Raw genomic sequence first — 6,316 nt, forward strand, 5'->3', positions numbered from 1 at the left:
GACGGTCCCGAAGGGTCCATAGGAAAATATGAGACTTGAGCGTATGCCTGAAATCGAATTCCAAGGTCCCAAGCCTGAGAAATGAAGTTTTAAAGAAAAATATTTTCTGGAATATATATGAGTTTTTGGAAATGAAATATGTTTGAAATTAATGGTATCGGTCCCGTATTTTGGTTCTGGAGCCTGGTACAAGTTTGAAATAATAATTAGATTGAATCTGTAAAATTTGGTAAAGATCGTTATTGGTTTGGTATAAAACGGATTCAAAGTTGAGAAATTGGAAATTTTGGTGTTCTTGAATGATTTCATGAAGTTGGGGTTTAATTCATAGTTGTTGATATTATTTTGATGATTTGATTGCATGAGCAAGTCCGTATGATATTTTTAGGTTAGTATTCATGTTTGGTTTGGAGCCCTGAGGGCTCAGGTGAGTTTTGGATAGGCCACGGAGTGGAATTGAACTTCGGAAGTTGCAGATTTCAGCTGGTATGTGTTGCAGGCCCTGAACTCTCAATTGCAAGGTCAGGTGTCGCAATTGCGAGCCTAGCATGTTTGGGAATTGCGAGGGGCACTTCACAATTGCGAAGTATACCCTGGCCAGCCTTCCTCGCAATTGTGAGAAATTCTTCACAAATGCGAATACCCCCAGATGTCCCCAGCTGTCTCAAATGCAACACCCCCATTGCAAATGCGAGTTCGCAATTGCGAACATATGATCGCAAATGCGAAGATAACAGGTTCCTTAAGGGTTCGCGATTGCAACATCTGCAACCTACTAAATCATAACTTAGATGCATTTTCAACCATTTTGTCAATCCTTTTCAAAACCTAAACACCTTTGGGCAATTTTTCAAAGATAAGTACTGTTCCAAATCGATTGTAAGTCACTTCTAACTCAATTTCATTAATCTTTAACATTTTTCACATGATTTCAACTCAAAATCAAGGGTTTTCATGGGGGAAATTAGGTGTTTTGGGTAGAACTTATGTTTTCCAAATTTTGGGGATTTGGACCTCGATTTGAGGTCCAATTTCAGAACAAATTATATATTTGGGTTCGTGGGTCAATGGGTAATCGGATTTTGGTTCGAACCTCGGGTTTGACCATGTGGGCTCGAGGTCGATTTTTGACTTTTGGGGAAAAACTTTAGAAAATCCATTTTCATGCATTAGAATTGATTCATTTAGCATTTATTGATATAGTTAAGTAACTTATGGCTAGATTCAAGCGAATTGGTGGTAAAATCAAGAGGTAAAGCGATAGTGGAGGCTTGAATTGTATTCGTGGCATCGAGGTAAGTGTTTGGTCTAACCTTTTCTTGAGGGATTAGGAGTTGTATCATATTTGCTCTGTGTTAGTTTTGGAGTACGACGTATAGGCATGGTGACGAGTATCTATACGTTGGTGTCAAGCATTCCCGTGAGTCTTATACTATGATTAATGTGACTTCGTTTGTATTATTCATGCCTTATGTGATGATTTCTATTGTTGAGCAAGGCTTTTAGAAGTAATATTGGTATTTGAACATTAAAGAGCATTGGCTCAAGTTGTAATGATTTGTGGAAGTATAATTGGCAATTGAACCTTATAGAGCATTGGCTCAAATTGTGAATTGAGTTGTGAAGTAAATGTGAAAAAAAAGAAAAGAGGATTGTGATTTTTTCTCTCTTGCCGGGATGTTGTTGTTTAATGTTGTCTCCCTTGCCGGGACGTTATTGTTTGATATTGTTTCCCTTGCCGGGATATGATTGTTGTACTATTGTTCCCTTGCCGGGATTTAATTGTGAATTTGTTGATTCACTTACCCTTATTGCTTGTGATTGTTGTTTGGGTGAGGAAGAGTATTAAAGCACGAAGGGTGATGCCGTGCATTATTTGGTGAGAGAGTATTAAAGCACGAAGGGTGATTCCATGTATGATATTTGTGAGAGAGTGTTAATGCACGAAGAGTGATGTTGTGCCGCACGATGTACCATTTTGTGCCTTTATATGAGTGATAATGCACGAAGGATCATTCCGTGTCATAATTATGTGAGGTAAAAGTACGAAGGGTGATGCCGTGCCATTTATATTGATTTTATGGTGAGGACGAGAGTAAAAGCACGAAAGGTGATGTTGTGCACTTGTCTTTGATTTCCTGACTTTTACTGATAATTTGGGTTATGGTGTTCTTTACATTTAACTGTTGTTTTTAGTTGTTACTGGTTATTTCCCTGCAACATGATTTCCCCTTCCTATCTTTAATTGTAAGGTTTTGCTTTTATTTTCCGCTGTATATGATTTAACTACACATGATTATTTGTAGTCTGGTCCTAGCCTCGTCACTACTTCGCCGAGGTTAGGCTAGGCACTTACTAGCACATGGGGTTGGTTGTGTTGATACTACATTCTGCATGGTGTGCAGATCCCGGTACTGGAGCGTACGGACCATAGCTTTGTGTTGTTGGCTTCAGTCCATTCGAAGATTCGAGGTAGTCCTGCAGACGTCCGCAGGCCTTGGCGTCTCCTTCTATCCTTTCATCCTGTTTCATTTATGTATTTCCCGAGACAGTATTGTATTTATTTTTTGGACCTTTATTTGTAGTATTCCTAGACAGTCTGTGGAATTGTAATACCAGTTCCGGGTAGTTTATGTATGGATTGGTATTGGCATCTTTATTAAAATATTATATTTCAGTCTTCCGCTTATTAAATTCCGCGGTTTATCTAATGTTGGTTATTAATTGTTAAAGGATTAAAAAAGGGGAAAAAGGTAAACAATTCAAACGGCCGGCTTGCCTAGCTTACATTAGTAGGCGCCATCACGAGTCTCAAGGGTGGGAAATCCAGGTCGTGACAATTGTCCAATTGATTATCTTTATCCGTCGTTGTTTGCTTTGCAGCAGATCCATAAAATATTTCTCCAATTGGAGATTTTCCATTTCCAGATCCTACCTTCAGTTCCTCAAGCAACTTGAAATCCATAATGACCCGCTTCCGTGGTCTTCCTCGCCCTCCCATTCCGGTGATCAAGACACGTTAGTAAGTTCACCTAATCGAGCGCCGAGAGAAACGATTATAGAGAGAGAAAGTTTTGTCATCTTTATGAATTTTAAATACTAGTAGTCGTACTCGCGCGATGCGCGGTTAATATTAAAAAATATTTATTAGATTAAATTATGATCGAGCTTCTTTGAACATATTAAATCGTATTGTTTTAATAAATTCCAATTGTCATCTCATTTGTCAATACGATATACCCAATAACAAAGCATCTATTAAATTAAAAAGGTGACTTATATAGTTATCGAATAAATTTTTTGTTCTGTATTTTTATTTAACATATTATCTAATGTTTAGTATTATTAAATTGTTAATATATTTTTTATTAGCGTATTGCTTTGATTAATATGTTTGTTTGCTACACTCTTTTTAATATAATATTGAACATTAAATGACCACCAAGAAAAAATGATCTAAAATATTAATTCAACTTTCATAGATGGTAATAATAAAAAAGTATTGCCTTACTTATTTGATGAAATCTTATAGCTTTCAATTGGATCTTGGGTTTTAAATATTGTTATGAAAATAGATGTATACTTTTTTTTACACTAACTAAAAAAAATTTTATTACTTAACCTATCCTATTTTAATTTATTATTTTGCTAAGTGTTTTGCTCCATGAAGTTTTTTATTTTTAATTTTGCTAAGTGTTTTATTTATTTATTTTACTTTTTAAAACTAAAATTTTTCTGGTATCCTTGAATTTTGCTAAGTGTTTTATTAATTTATTTTGCTTTTTAAAATTGACATTTTTCTGGTGATGACACTTGTCATCATATCCTTATTTTTTTCTCCTATTATATATAGACTAGTCTTATGATACACGTTTTGTGCGTGTTTCCTATATCAATAAATATACCATCTTAAAATATTAAAATAAGTAGCATTAAATATAGTGTTTGAGATACAAAAAAAAGTGAGTTCCTAAAACTGATAGAATGTTAATTCCACTTTAACTAATTCAATAGAAGAAGAAATTATGCATCATAGAAGTCCTTAGAATTATGTGGTATAATATCTTGTAAAAATTATTATTATTTTGTATCTAATATCAAAAACAAAAAAGTAACAAAAAATTTACATACCACAATCGATCAAATATTGGCAAATAACACAAATTTTAAAATATAATCTCTTGGTCTTTTTGAGATTACAGAGTGATAGATTTGTCTTATGACTCTTAGTAAAAAGGTACATGTGACTAAAGTCTAAGAATGATTAATATTAAATTAATATTTATAAACAAACAACTAAATATATTAAAAAGATATAGGGAGTTCAATTTGTAAGAATGTTTACAAAATAATAATAATAATAATAATAATAATAATAATAATAATAATAATTAATGACAAATCATATAGAGTATAATTTTCTTCTACTGTTTCATCTTTATTGTTTCGAGTTTATATTTTTACCGATTTGACTCTTAATATTACGGAATAACTGATCTTACTCTATTTCTTATTCTTTCATCGTTAATGCACTTTTTATGGAACAAATATATGAATGTTAGGAGCTTCTTTTCATTTGAAAAATATTTTTACCTATATGATAATTGTGGGAAAAAATTGAACTGCATTCTTTTGCTACTTAACTAATTTAATAATTTATTTTACACACTAAAGAAAATATTTTTTTATTAGTTTAAAACTTTATATTAATTCATCCCAAGTTTTAATATATAGCTATAATTAAAATTTGGGATAATTTCAAAAACTTTCCTCCGAAAATCTCTTTATGACACAAACTTCTATTGCAGTTTGAGAATCACGCTCACATATCTTATTTTTATTTTGTATAACAAAATAAATTTCACATGATAAAATCTAATAACATCTATGTAATGTTCCAAGTTGTCCTTCAATAGCATTAGATATTAAATATTAAACTTAGTAATACAAATTCAGTACATTAGTTATCACGATCCAAATCTCCTTCCATAAGACGTCGTGACAACACCTAGTCTCTACGACTAGGTAAGTCTAACATTTGCGGAAATAACGAAAATGAAAGCATAAATTTAACAACTAACTACAACAGATAATTTAAGTAACTGATAGAAATGTCGTTCGGCATGTACAATAACCAACTCTCGAATATACACAATTTCCCAAAACATCAATAAGTCACAAGATATGAAAGAAAACTAGTATGTCTATACACTAGAGTCTAAGAAAAAGTACGTAAAGGTAAATGCCATAGGAGGGAATAGATGGGGGACTCCGAGGTCTGTGAACACGGCAGATATACTTTGAAGTCTCCAAACTGTCTCTGCTCACTGATGACATGACTGATAAGAAGTACCTGATCTGCACATAAACATGTGCAGAAGAGTAGCATGAGTACACCACAACGGTACTCAATAAGTCACAAGCCTAACCTCGGTCGAATAGTGACGAGGTCAGGTCAGAGCCCTACTGGTATATATATATATATATATATATATATATATATATATATATATATATATATATATATTGCAGCGTAATAAGAGACTGAAATTTAAAAAAGAGGAAACCATAGAAATATAATAGTACAGTACATAGGGATAGAACAACAGGAAATCTCCCAAGATACCGTCTCGTAGTCCCAAAAGTAAATATGTAGGGAAGGGGGATCTCCCCAGATACCGTCTCGCAGTCCCAAAGTAAATATGCAGGGGGAAATCTCCCGAGATGTCGTCTTGTAGTCCTAAAGTAAATATACAGGAGGGAATCTCCCGAGATACCTTCTCATAGTCCTGAAGTAAATATGCTAAGGGGATCTCCCGATATACCGTCTCGTAGTCCCAAAGTAAATACGCAGCTCAAAAACAATGGAAATAACAGTTATAGAAAGAAATCCTATAGTTTAGACTAAGTACAAGTCAAGGACAAAGCAGGAAATCCACTAAGCATGTTGCACAGAGTTTAGATAAGCACTTAAGACACGTAGACATGCGATATTAGGCTAAACAGGATAACTACACATGCTGATATAACTCAATTAAAATGAAATATGTTATTACTCAGTAAAAATTAGATTTTACAACAAATAGCCCATGTACGCACTCGTCACCTCACGTACACAACGCTCACATACCACAACAATACCAAATCCCAAGGGGATTTTCCCTACACAAGGTTAAGCAAGTCACTTACCTCAAACCAAGCTCAATCAATCAGTAAGAATGCCTTTTCCATGATTTTCTGACTCCGAATGGCCCAAATATAGCCAAAAGCAATTACATACCATAAATATAGCTACAAAAAACTAATCTAATTAATG

This window comes from Nicotiana sylvestris, chromosome 7, assembly GCF_000393655.2.
Source record: "Nicotiana sylvestris chromosome 7, ASM39365v2, whole genome shotgun sequence".
Taxonomy (NCBI): Eukaryota; Viridiplantae; Streptophyta; class Magnoliopsida; order Solanales; family Solanaceae; genus Nicotiana; species Nicotiana sylvestris.